Source organism: Arvicola amphibius, chromosome 2 (genome assembly GCF_903992535.2).
Source record: "Arvicola amphibius chromosome 2, mArvAmp1.2, whole genome shotgun sequence".
NCBI lineage: Eukaryota > Metazoa > Chordata > Mammalia > Rodentia > Cricetidae > Arvicola > Arvicola amphibius.
Genome location: NC_052048.2, coordinates 164734178 through 164748631, shown reverse-complemented (window position 1 = coordinate 164748631; position 14454 = coordinate 164734178).

Sequence of the window (14454 nt, the reverse complement as noted above, 5' to 3'; positions counted from 1 at the left end):
GGCACCCCATTCTCATCCCGGACACACCAACACTGTTTATATAGCAGGATTTAATTCTTTGAGGTTTCAGAATATTTGAGTATACTAAGAGTACTGCATCTTATGAACACCTTATTTATTTATTCTCATATTAAAATACATCTTACATCAGAATGTAATCACTTTTCATATAGGCATCTAATGACTGCTGGGAGAAAAAGAATTTGCCTTTCTCAGGAACGAGCCCCCTCACTGGCTATTCAGTACAGAGTGGTTATCCCTGAAACTATAAACACATAACAAAAATGGACACAGAAAGCTGTATTTATGTATTTGTGTGTATATATACATATGTGTGTATATTTAACTAATAGTAAGATCTCTTTAACCACAGAGTATCCATGTAATTCAGGTTATTCATAAAAGGGACTCCTGGCTAGAAGTTCCTTTTTCTACTTTTTTTTCCTCATTTTTTTATTAAAGATTTCCATCTCCTTCCCTCCTCCTCCCCCTTCCCTCCTCTCCCTTCCACCCATACCCCCTCTCCACCCCTCTCCAAGACAAAGAGCCATCAGGGTTCCCTTCACTATGTTAAGTCCAAGGTCCTCCCAGCTCCCCCTAAGTCCAGGAAGGTGAGCAACCAAACTGACAAGGCTCACAGTGAGCCCGTCCATGCTGTAGAGTTCATGTTCATTGCCGTTGTCCTTGGTTTCTCAGTCCTCCTCCACCGTCAGCCACATTCAGAGAGTCCGGTTTGGTCCCCTGTTCCATCAGTCCCATTCCGACTGGACTTGGTGGTCTCCCGTTAGATCTGTCCCACCGTCTCAATGGGTAAACGCACTCCTCAACCATATGATCATCTCATTAGATGCAGAAAAAGCATTTGACAAAATTCAGCACCCCTTTATGATAAAGGTCTTGGAGAGATTAGGGATACAGGGGTCATTCCTAAATATAATAAAGGCTATTTACAGCAAGCCGACATCAAATTAAATGGAGAGAAACTCAAGGCCATCCCACTAAATTCAGGAACGCGACAAGGCTGTCCACTCTCTCCTTATCTCTTCAATATAGTGCTTGAAGTTCTAGCAATAGCAATAAGACAAAACAAGAGGATCAAGGGGATCGAATTGGAAAGGAAGAAGTTAAACTTTCGTTATTTGCAGATGATATGATAGTGTACATAAGCGACCCGAAAAACTCCACCAAAGAACTCCTACAGCTGATAAACTCCTTTAGTATCATGGCAGGTTACAAGATCAACTCCAAAAAAATCAGTCGCCCTTTTTCTACTTTTATTAGACCCAAAGAGTACCTTTCTCTTTGTGTTTCTATTTCTCTCTCTCTCTCTCTCTCTCTCTCTCTCTCTCTCTCTCTCTCTCTCTCTCTCTCTCTCTCTCTCTCTGTGTGTGTGTGTGTGTCGTATAAGTTATGTGTGTATGTATATACGTATGTATATATATATATATATATATATATATCATATGTATATATGTAGAGGATAGAGGAAGAGGGGAAGTGATACTTTTCTATGAAACCTGGAATATGGTTATCAAATATCTTTTCTACAGCTCACTTTCCCTTCCCAAACAGAATATATTTTCTTACTGGCACTAACCATATTATAAAGCCCATTCTTCCAGCTTGTAGTCCTCCCTTTTAAGTAACTCATATTGATTATGCATGCCTAGAAGTAACCAGTAAAATCTTGCTTCTCTTTATCAACAGTATTAATATTTCATTTAAGAAACCTAATGCAGAAAGAAGCATCTAAAAAGCCAAAGAGCAATGAGGGAAGACAAATACCAACCATCAGTCACAGACATCTCAATATCTCAGTTGTTAAAACTATGGCACTGTTCATGAACAAACAGTTCACAGTAGAGAATCCAAACCAAAGCAATAACACAAGCATTATAAAGCAACCCTGTGAAGACAATTCTGGAAGTGGTGTAAGAAAGACACCAGCTGTCCACCGGGATGAGACTGAGGGATATCCATTGAGTGAAATATAGTGCCATGCCTTGCAAAAAGAATGATGCAAACCACTGCGTCTGATATTGGAAACTATTGTAAGGAGAGATTACTTTTACTTATTAATGCATGATACATAGCTACATATAAGGTATTTTCTAAGTGATTACAAGAAGATAGAAAACTAAATATCATACAGCAATAAAGTGCAGAAGAATATACAGAAGACTAGTAACCTGTTTATGGTGAAGAAAATATGGGTACACCTTTCCAATATATATTTTAGTTCTTTATATAGTCCTATTCAAGTAAGTCCACATACACACACACACACACACACACACACACACACACACACACACACCTACCCCTATACGCATACACATCTTTTATATACAAGATACAGAGGTAAACCTCAAGTTCATTGAATACGCATTAAAGTTTTACTGCTCAGTTTCATTTTCTGTCATCTTATAGTAACTTCTGTGATGTCGGGTTTTAAGTCCTTCTGGCCAGTGATACTTCTAACCTATGTATTTACACAAAATCTAAGCAGCAAAATAAAAACATATAAGCTCTACTTGTACTTATATTGTGGGGAGGTCTTAGAAGGAAGTGGATCTCTACCATGACAGAATAACTAGTTTCCCTTAAATTGTCGAGAAGTGAAAAGACCAGTTATTAAGACCCAAAAGATAGCCTCAATCTTATTGTGAACCATGCTGAAAAGGACCACATGGCAACCAAAGCCTGTCCGTTGTGTTTAAAATAATACCCTCAAAATCAGATAATGCCATGAGATATTGCAGTGGGTCCAGTCCAATCACATGGGACCTTGGAGATTCCTGGTCTCAGACTGCCAAGAAACTCTCCACTTATCTGAGAGGAGGGTGGTGTGACTTACTGTTTTACAGAGCTAGGGCTAGGGCTAGAATCCCAGGCTACCATGCTCTCAATCTTCTATGCCATTTTGCAGGTGGTCCCAAATCATCTGACATGGTATTTGCAATGCAGTGGTTTTCTCAATAAAAACTCACTTAATGAATTGGATTTAGAATTTCCATTTTAAAAAGTACTTCTGAGGATTTCAAATCTTGTAGATGACGAAGGTCACAATGACTATACAGACTCAGATTTTGAGTAATAAATTATTTAAGGGTAGAGTGTTATAGTTAAGATTTTTGCAGATCACTAAGGAATTGTAGGAAGATTGTACCTTAGTCCATTTAAGCTGCTCTAACAAAATGAGGTTTATCAGCAGTAGAAATCTATGTTGTATGTATTCAACGATGGAGAGTTTAAATGCCCTTGTGCAGAACCTTCTAAAGGTCCCTACCATGACCAGCTTCTATGTATAAATTTCAAGAGTACACAGACATTCCATCTATAGCAGATTTGAGACTTTCCAGTGTAGAATTTTTATTTGCCTATGACAGTAGATATGCTCTTGGAAGTGTAAATCATAAAAAAATATAAGGAAAACAAGTATTAAAAGTAGGTAGGAGGATAGGGAGAATAGTGGAAACAAAGAAATGGACAAGAAGAAGGGAGGAGCAAGCAGGACGGGAAGGAAGCAGAAACAAGGAAAAGGAAGAAGCGGCGATGAACATAGCCCATGGCGTTCCCTTGATGACTCCTGAGGAGAAAGGTGGAGGTTCTAAATGTCTCTTTTCTCTCCAAAACATACTGCTCTACTCTAGATTATCTAAAACAATTTTGGGTATCTCATTAATAACATGCTTTCCCAGACAGATCACATTCATTTAACAAGGACAGCCATTGCCAGGTCTCCTGTGATGAGGTCCCATGGACTTGCTTTGTGACTGTGAGACAGTGTATCATATTTGAGAGCTCACAGTCTCGACTCAGTCAGACGAGCTTGATTCCAGTTCCTTCTCTCCTATGTCTGTTAGGATGTGACCTTGAGATTGTGCTGCACTGCTTAGTGCATGTATCACATATAAAACAAGTTTAAATGTCATATTAAATTTCTGACTTCATTTAAATAAAGTAGGCACAGAAAAGATTTTGCTCATGCCTGTACAGACGGCATAGTGTCAAGTAAACAAAACTGGAAACTTACCAAAGTTGAGAGTTTCTCTCTGTTACTGTTTCTGAATATAGCTGAAATTCATTTTTTATAGGAAATCCTTGATGATGCTCTATTTTCTCAGCTTCAGTTGCACACCCCAGCTTTTCCTTCCATCTGCCTGTGAATTCGTATCCATTAAATAGAATCCTAATTGTGGAAAGATACTAATGGCCATGCAACCTTATAATTTTCTAGGTTGTTTACTCATTCTTTTACCACGTATACATCATAGGCTTCCAGGATCTCAGCACAAGCGTGATGAACACCCCATTGTCATATATCCTGCAATTCAGATCACACCTTCTAGACTAACTTATTTGTACATTTCTTTTAGCACAAAAGGTTCCCGTCTGTGCTATGTTAGGCATCAATACATATACGGGGTATAATAATAAATAGTAACAATACCCTGCTTTCATTAGTTTACATTTAAATTTGAAGTACAGGCAATTGATAAGTTAAAAGTAAAAACTCATCAAATTTTATGGAGTTCTATAACCACTGTAATAAAATGGAAGTCATGTCTGGCAGTGGAGAGAATTGTTTGACCATGGTTGGTGCAGACTTCCCATGCCAGGTCAAACTGGAGTTATGAAACCTAAGTAAAAGATAGGAATGGAGAAAAAAAGGAAATTTAAAAGGGATTCAAACCTGATACAAATGACCTAAATCTGAAGAAAGATTGGAAACCGTGTGGGGTTAGGGAGATGGTTTGTGGGTATAAGGCTTGCTGTGAAATGTGAGGACCAAAGTTCCAATCCCCAGACACCCTGTAAATCCAGATGCAGTAGTGTGATTGCAGTTCTTCTCCAGTGAAGTGGGAGACAGAACTCCCCAATGCCTTGGTCAACTAGCCTAGAGACTACAACAGCTAACACAAAGGAGGAGCCCTGTCTGAAGCAGGGTGAGGGCAAGGAGAGATCCCTAAGGTTGTCTTCTGAACGCCACACATGTAACACACACACAGAGAGAGAGAGAGAGAGAGAGAGAGAGAGAGAGGAGAGAGAGGGAGAGAGAGAGAGAGAGAGAGAGAGAGAGAGAGAGAGAGAGAGAGAAGAGAGAGATTTGGGGCAATAGAAATTTCTAGGTATGCCGGTATACCTGGGAATATTTCTGCTACAGATTATTTCCCCAAACTCATCACATGGCAGGTCTGTTTGGATTTAATTACGTCTTAGAATATGCCTGTGTTCATAATATATAGTTTTTCCCTTCAATTTTGCCATTGTTGGATGCTATGTTTGTATCTGGAAGACTCTTCAAAGCTCCATGTAAAAGCATCAAACCATTAGTGAGGACTACTGAGGAATTTCAGGTCATTGAAAATGAGCATTTAAGGAGATTGTGAAAACTCCTTTTAGTCCCTTTCTCTTTGGAGTCCTGTCTATCAACTAGAACTTTACTTTCTCCACTCTCTGCCATGCTTGTTTTTGCCATTCTGTGGTCCAAAGACTGAAAACCACCATATACGTGAGCCAATTTTGTTTTACTAAATTAAACTTGGCTTTGACAGTTTCATATGTTTATAGAAAGCATTCTGATTACTCTTGCTCTCCGTCGTCTTATCTCCTACCTCCACCTGCCAATCCCTTCCCTCTTCCTTAACAATTGCTTTCTCGCATTCATGTCTTTTTGCTTTGTTTTGTAACCCACTATATTTAACCAGGGCTATCTGTGTGAGCTTAGGCATCCAGAGGGCTTGCCAGTGAGTACACAGCTGATGGTTACCTCTTTCCCAGTCTCTAACAGTAGTCAGCACATCTGTAGAGAGGAGTGGAGCCCCATGAGCCCTTCTCCATTTGTTGATTGACGGTTGACTGGACCAGTGTTAATACAAACCCAGTGCAGGTAAGCACAGCTCCCATGAGATGACGATGATGTCTGTATCATACCTAAGATAGCATCTTATGTCTCCTACACTCCTTCTGTGCCATGCACCTTGGAGGAAATAGTAGAAATGTCTTCTCAGACCATCTTCAACAGTGAAACTACAGCATCAGCCCTCAGTCAATACAGGCCTTCATTAATAGGTAACATTGGAGGGATTAATTTCGTCTGAATTCCAGGTATGGCTTCTAGCCATATGTGTGGGTGCCTCGGAGGTAAGCATCCCAGACATAAAATAGTTAATGATCTTTTTTTTTAGCAAAATACTTGGTTTCCATGAGGCTCATTTCGCGGAAGTCTCAGAAATTTTAATGATGCTGCCAAGTTATTTGCTTGGTATCTACCCATATTTGTGAATGAGGTACCCATCCACCTTGTCAGCCATCTTCTCATCTGCACAAAAGTACACCTCAGGGCAAAACTGAAAGATCTGAAGAGAACGGAGATTAGAGAATTTCAAAGGAGTTGGACTGGAACTCTAATTGAATCCTATCAACGTTCTGTTCTAGCGCATGTCTGTTAAAGCTCTGCACGGGGGATATGTCTTTTAAAGTGTTTCAAAAAGTCTGATTGAGAATTTCCACTGTGAAATGAATATATGCTAATAGATGCCCTCAAACCAAGGGTATTCTCCTCCTCTTCTGATAGACTTTGCACTGTGTGTAAGACACAGCCAGGTGTAGAGCCACCAAGCAGGATTCTCACCTGGTCATGTTTAGGAGACCAGCAGTCGTTCCAGAATGTCTCCCTCCTAGCCATTCCCAGACAGCAATTTCTCATTTGTTGGAACTCCTGGCTCCCACGTCTTAGGACTGACTATGCATCAAGTGTCCAGGTCCTTTGACTTGAGATGTGCTGCTTGAAGGAGCTGAGGTGTCAGACAACTCCCTCTCCGTTTCAAACAGAGCAGAAGTTTCTCATAATTACATTTCAGTTAGTTCTTAGCATAACTGTATTCTCTCTCTTAGTAGAGAAAATAATCTTTACAAAATATACAAGGAAACATTTTGATACTTCCAGAATTGCCTGCTGTTGTGCAAAGAGAACACAGAGGTCAGCGTGAAAGCATGACTTCTGGCCAACTGGATCCAGCAGTGAGCACATAGAGATGAGATTTCTTTCATTGTTCTCTTTTAAGGAAGTTATTGTTGGGGAAAGTAGATGAACAAGCTCATAAACACATAGGAAGCCTAAGTAACCAGCGTTCATAGACAATAAAGAGAAGATGTTCAGTGTTTTCTGTGCTGAGTTGTAGTAAGTGTTGTTTTAAGAATGCTCTTAAAATTTTAGACAGAAACATTTCATTTATTTTTAGTATTTTTTGAGAGTATCATCTATTTGCATTATTTCCCCTCCAATTCTCATCTTTAAGCAATCCCATGTAATCCCTTGTTGTATTTCAAATCCATAGCTTATCTTTATTAGGTAATTATTGTTTCTCTCTCTATCTCTCTCGTTCTCTAGGTCTGTCTCTGTCTCTCTCTCCATTTCTCCCCCCCCATCTCTCTCTGTGTGTGTATGTGTGTGTGTGTGTGTGTGTGTGTGTGTGTGTGTTTGTACTCTTACATCTATAAATAGACCCATCTCAGTCTGGTTAATGTTACTTGTATATAAATTTTCTGGGCTGATTGTTCAGTATTAGTTAACCTATAGCTGTGATTTTTTGTTTTTGTTTTTGTTTTTTTTTTTTTTGATGGGGAAGAGTATTACTCTATATCTCAGAAATCCTCTGTGCCTGTAGTTCTTTGTCTATGGTTGAGACCTCCTGAGCTTTCCCTTCTCCATGCATGTCTACTGTTACTGTTCTTACTTTGCTTGTCTTTAGGCAGTCATGTTGGTGAGTCTTTATAGGTGTAGCTTTTGGCATCCCTAGGAGACAGAATCTTAAAACAAGCCTCCTATTCCTCTGCCTCTTACAGTCTTACCACATTTTCTTCCACAATGTTCTCCAAGTCTTGGGTTCAGAAATTGTGTGTTGCAATCATGACAAGGCAGTACAATTCTGCATTTGGTTTGTTGTTGTTTTTCATAAGAGAGGTCAGAGAAAGTATTTACATTTTCACCATGTAGAGAGCTTATCACTTCTACTGCCTTTTTATTGCCCACTTATTTTACAATTTGAAAGGACAAGTATAAACTTACAAGTAATTATTAGTAACATAGAACTATTTTTATACCAAATCAAAGATAAGATGAAAAATAATTTTGTCTGCTAGTCATATAATTAATTCCAATTCACAATTGTTATATGCCTGTAATAATGTTGTGGTTGTCTTTTAAAAATAGCATTTAGTGCTTATTTTGACACACACTTATAATTCTAGCACTAGGCTGGAAGGTTTTAAGTTCCAGGCCAGCCTGGGCTACAGAAGAAACCCTCTTATAGTCAGGCAGTGGTGGCACATGCCTTTATTCCCAGCATTGGGGAGGTAGAAGAAGGTGGATCTCTGTGAGTTTGAGGCCAGCCTGGTCTACAAGAGCTAGTTCTTGTCTCAAAAAAGAAAAGAAAAGGAAATGAAAGAAAAGAACACCTCTTTTAACATACACACACACACACACATTCACATACACAGCATATAGGATGAGAGCAGACAGCCTTAAGAAATAGCTAGCCTTCCATTGTACGTTTGCTGTTATTGTTGTGTAAGTGTGTTTCCCAGACTAAGGACATTCCCTTCTTCATTGTTATCTCTTGTTGCACCCAACCTTAGTGACTTACAACAACAGCCCTAGTCACCCTGGAGTTAGTGGGTCAGAACTGTGACAGGATTGAGCTGTAGGATTTGATCCTCAGTCTCTACAAATCTGCATCCTAGCCTATCCAGGCTTTTCTAGGAAATGCTTTATTTTTAAGGCACTCACGTGCCTTATCCTGGAAGGAAGTTTAGTTACTTGTAAAAACTTTGACCTTTTTTTTCTTGATCTGTGGATTTTGGGGGTCATCTGTAGACATGTTCAAACTCTGGTATTCATTTCTTCCAGTGTCATAATCACTCTGACCAAGCTCAGTGAAGAATATGTTCACTTTTTCTTTTCAGTGTGGTTGTTGAGAATAGACTCTCTCCCCAGCCCTTTGTCTGTGAAATGAGTATTCAGTTTGATGTCTCAGTGGTTCTTTCTCTAGACTTGCAGCCTCCTTGGGCATGTACGCTGAACGATGTTCTAGTGAATACCCCAGCAAAGTGGTATTCAACCCCGGGCATTTCTCGCTGTCTAGAACTTCCCTGACTAACCATCTACAACCTCTACCTGAATTTTAATCTTTAGATTCTTATCTTTCTCTCCCTGACTTGAGTCATCTCTAACTTGCACCTGGATTACATTCTCTGTACCATGGCCCCCAAACTCTCTCAGTGCATTGGGGTGGGGCAGTCACAAGTTGTTTCATTTAAATTCTGTTCTTCAGGCATTCCTGTCTTGCCTCCCCACATCCAGTGTCTTCCTAATTGTTTTTTTTTTCCAACATGAGCATTGCATTTTTAAAGAAAGATATTACTTCAAGGGGAAGCATAAGTTTATTTTCTATGCTTTATCTTTATCTTTAGTTGTAGATTGCTTTATAAAATTGCATATAAGAGGATGTATGATTTAGGTAATTTCTATTAATTACCTAAATATTAATTACCAAAATATTAGAAGGCACAAAGCATTTATCAGATGATTGCAAAACTAAAGTGGTCTGATAAAGATAATTTGTGTGACTTAGTTTTTCAGATAAAATATTCATTTATGATACACAATTTTTATTTACTGTAATTTTCATCTGGCAGTTAGGTAGTAGGCCAGTCATAACAAGCAGTACATAGTTACCAAACTTCAAACTTCTTATTCTCCCTTTTAATGTACACATTCTGGCTATTCAATTTCTATTTCAAGATAGCTCATCTTGAGCACTATAAAGTGACTGTATTAGAATTAGATTTCTTTTACAAATATCAACAAATATTAGAAAAAACAAGTAAAGTTCTTTGTGCCAATGAATAGCACATAAGAAAAGTTATGATAATTTTTGAAAATAAAAAGTTCCAAATGTTGGTTTTTACATTTCTGAAACGTAGAAACAGAAATTGCTGGAAAATCCTTTTATGGAAGAAGCAGCTAGAATCTAGGGGTATACTCTGCTGCTGGTAGATTTGAAAGTCAAGTACCAAAAAAAAAAAAGAGTCATTGTTTAACAACATTTAGATAAAACATGTCTCCTCTTTGAACTCAGCCAATGCCTGCACTGAATATGATATACAGAACAGGACTCTGAGAAATACAGGATAAAACACTTGCAGAAGCATTAATGTGTTAAGTATAAATTAGATTATGCAAGAAAATCTATAGAGAAATTGAAGTTCAGGGCCAGATAAATTGGGGGAACCTTGACCAGTATCTGACTTTTAGTCTAGGAAGTGTGTTCCCTCTGTTCAAAGACACACCATGAGAACTGGGATTCATTTTACCACTTAGCTGGTCTTACTTTAAACCTAAAACCAACACCTAGCAGATCCAAATCACCTTCCATTAGTTTTTCAGTCTCTGAAAATTAAACTTGTTTGCAAATATGACTAATGACAAGCCCTAGTGTATCTGTGAGTATGTTCACTAGAGAGAGCTCACTAAGGTAGAAGACTGTTTAGAAGGTGGGTCTCACCAACACAGATGAGCTGCAGACTCATTTGTAGGAAACGTGGGACAGAGAGAGCCTGAGAACGCAGGTAAGCCTTTTTCATCACCTTACTGTCTCCCGTAATGGACACTGGTCTGATCTACACTCCTTCTCTACCATGATATATTGGAAGTTCTGCAGCTGTGATCCAAAGAAATCCTTATTAAAGCAATTTTTCTGTAGGTGGAGAGTGCTCATTTGTTTTCCAGACACCCATATGCAAAATAATCACACAGAAACAGTATTAATTACAACACTGCTTGGCCTATTAACTTAGGCTTCTTATTACCTAACTCTTAAATCTTAAATAAACCAATTTCTGTTATTTTATATTTTACCACAAGGCTCATGGTTTACCAGTAAGGTTCTGGCTTGTGGCTCTCTTCTTTCTCCTTCAGTAGCTACATGGCATCTATATGACTCTTCCTTCTTTTCTCCTCTATCTCTGCTTGGAATTCCCACCTTGCTCTATTCTTTACTGCAATAGGCCAAAAGCAGCTTCTTTATTAACCAATTGTAATAAAACATATTCACAGCATACAGAGGGGAATCCAAAATCACCTTTCTTGGTTTTTGTTACAGTAACTAAAACCAAACATTATCAATAATGCAGACATCCAACAATCCAAATGTTGTATCTACCAGAAGCTGATATTAGAACACCATCAATTCCTATTTTAATGAAAAATATGCTACTTTATTAGAGATGAGAGTCTCTTTATAAGTCTTTATAAATATCCAATGGAATTACAAGATATGATGTTTCATTTTAGGAACGTGTTAAATAGGCCAAAGAACTTGAGCATAAAGCAAAATATAAGGTTTGAAAACCAAAAGGTATTTTAGTGTAGCAATATTAAAACTGCAACTGAGGTGGGGGGAAGAAACTTTGAAAATGTCAGACAGCAAGGCAAAAAAAAAAATACAAACAAGCAAAAGATAACTGCCTTAGAGATTTGGGATTGTTTTCTATTTGCAAGTAAATACTTTTATACTTCCACATAAATTTTTGTCTATACTTTAGAATATTTTCTTAAGATATATTCCTAGAAAGGCCTAGCTTATCAATAAATATTTACAGATAGAGAAGAAAAAAAAGAAATCACAGAGACAAAGTGATGTCCAAAGAAATGAAGAATGAGACATTCCTAACTTGTGTAAGATACAATACTTCCCAGAAGTACAGTGAACTCTAAGGAGGAAAATAATGAAGGAAAATTCTGTGTGTATTGTGCTCTGAGATTTAGGCCTGACCTTTTCTACCTTAAGAATCTTTTTTTTTTTACAAATATTCTGTCTCTCTCAATAAGGCATAACTATCTAAGTATTTTTAATTCTTAAAAAAATACTATTTTGATTTAAAAGTAAAGAAAAAATCTCTTTTTCCTCTTTTTCCTCTGGTAACTCTTAGCATCACAGTTGAATATATTGCCAGCCTCTGAGAGCAGGAAGAAGTGTGTAAGGAAATGAATGAAATATTATCCAAACTGAAATTTTAAAGACTAATGAATGATGGCAGTACATACTCACACAGCTTTGTTTTTCACTTGGAGGATGGTGTAGGAGGTCCTTCTGTTTGTGCGTTGCTTTCATTGGTTAATGAATAAAGAAACTGCTTTGGCCTAGTTGATAGGGCAGAACTTAGGTAGGTAGGGAAGACAGAACTGAATGCTGGGAGGAAAAAAGGTGGAGAAAGGGAGAGATACCATGGAATCACCAGAATCAGACATGCGGAATCTTTCCTGGTAAGCCACTGTCACGTGGCTATAGATAGATTAATAGAAATGGGCTAACTCAAGGTGTAAGAGTTAGCCAATAAGATGTTAGAGCTAATAGGCCAAATAGTGATTTAATGAACACAGTTTCTGTGTGGTTATTTCAGGGCTAAGCTAGCTGGGAGGCCATGATGAGCAAGCAGCAACAAGAGGAGAGTGTAATTTCTGTGTATCCCAACAGCACGGTACACAACAGAAATAGTTAAATCTTTAATGTATTTGATACACAGTTCTCAGAATATATCCTAAGAAACACTTCTAGATGTAGACAAAGATTCATATGTAAGTATAAAAGTATTTATATGTAAATAGAGATCAGTCTTATTAACAAAGACTCAATAGAAGCAAAACCATCAATTACCCATGGAGTTGACAGGAAGCTATGACAGCTTAGAATATTGATTGATGATGAAGTCATACTTACAAAACTATGGGCCCTTTTAGGACATTTAGTTTTTAAAGTCAAAGGAGATAATATGAAATTAAAATTATAAAATCCTAAACTTAGAAAAATGAGTATAAAAAGCTGAAGAGATGACTCAGAAGTGAGAAGTACTTGTGCTTGCAAAGGACCATAGTTTGATTCCCACCACCCTCATGGAAGCTCACAGTTGTCTATAATTACAGTTCTAGGGATCTGATGCCCTTGTCTGGGCTCTGCATGCACCACACATGCATGTGGTGAAATACTCATATACATAAACTATATATTTTAAAGCATAAATATGGATTGGATATGTTAAATAGCAATTATCTCATAAAATTTTATGCATAAAATAACTTGAAATAAAAATATTAATACTGATTGTTATTGCCTATAAAGCTGTGATAAGAACATGCTGTGTTCCATGTGTTTCTGTATTTTGCAGTATTCCCAGTAACAAAGTCTCCTAGTGTCTTGTTACACATCAGAACTCCCACTTTCCTGTTCATAGGCCTTGTTAACCAAGGCTCCTCTGAATGCCTGTGCTTATCTCTATATGCTGATTAACATTCATAATTCTGTTAAATTTCACTTCTTCACAGACGTATTCTATAGACCCTCTCACAGGAGGTCAGCTTTATCATGTTGGGAGTGTCAGAGTTCATTATTTCTGCCCTTTAAATCCTTGGATTATTCCAATCTAAGTTACTCCTAGTGAACCATTTCATAAGAATCTCCACAGCATTGTAATCCTTGGCTTGGCAAATGTAGATAGTTTATTAGTCAGTGAATTGTTATCTTTGCTTTTAAGCAATGTTACTTGAGTTAATTTCTTTCTTTGGAAAGAGAAGTATGGTACCAAAAGCCCCAAATAGTAGCAATTGGCTCTGACAGGTGATGATGCAGATACACTTTCTGCAGTGGCCTATTTTATTCTTAGGAAGTTAGAGAGTATCTTGGCATTGTTGGGCAATGCTGGCCATAGCCTAGGAAAGAAATGGGGGATACACTCAAGCCCAGGCCTGTTTAGACTTAAATCAGTATTGGCTTCTTTTAAGAGAAATTTTTATGAAAACCCTAAAACCCACCTAAAAATTACAAAACAGTATTGTCGGTCTACAATGTGCCATTTGCTTTAGAGCCTTAGAAGAAAAGGTCAATAGCATGTGGTAAAACTCTCCTGGTGTTAAATCGTGGTCTCCTGCTCAATTCCCAAGACCATCCACAGGACAATTGACTCACAACAGTAGTCTCACAACAGCGGAAAGAGATGACAGACAGTGATTCCTCTTTATTGGCTATGATGTGCGGAGAACAGCTGAAGAATCGCCGTTGCCATTTTATCTTCCTCAAAAAGACAATTTCAAGTCCAGACTATTTTAGAACCCCAGAACTCATTGTGTACACGCCAGTGTGACAAAATTAGGCAGGGCAGTGCAAAGCCTGCAAGAACTGTGCTTTTCTCCTTGGCTGACTAGGCTGACCAGCCATCTACTGCCTTCACCCCTTCACCTTCGTCACAGAGCATCATGCTACCACACTCAGTGTGGTGTGGTTTATTTGAGTACCAGAAACCGCTTCATGTTTGCTGATAGCACACAAACAATGGCCTTTTGTGCTTCTTTCCGACCGTATGTGTTCTAACTACAGTGGTCTACTCCCTGCTTAC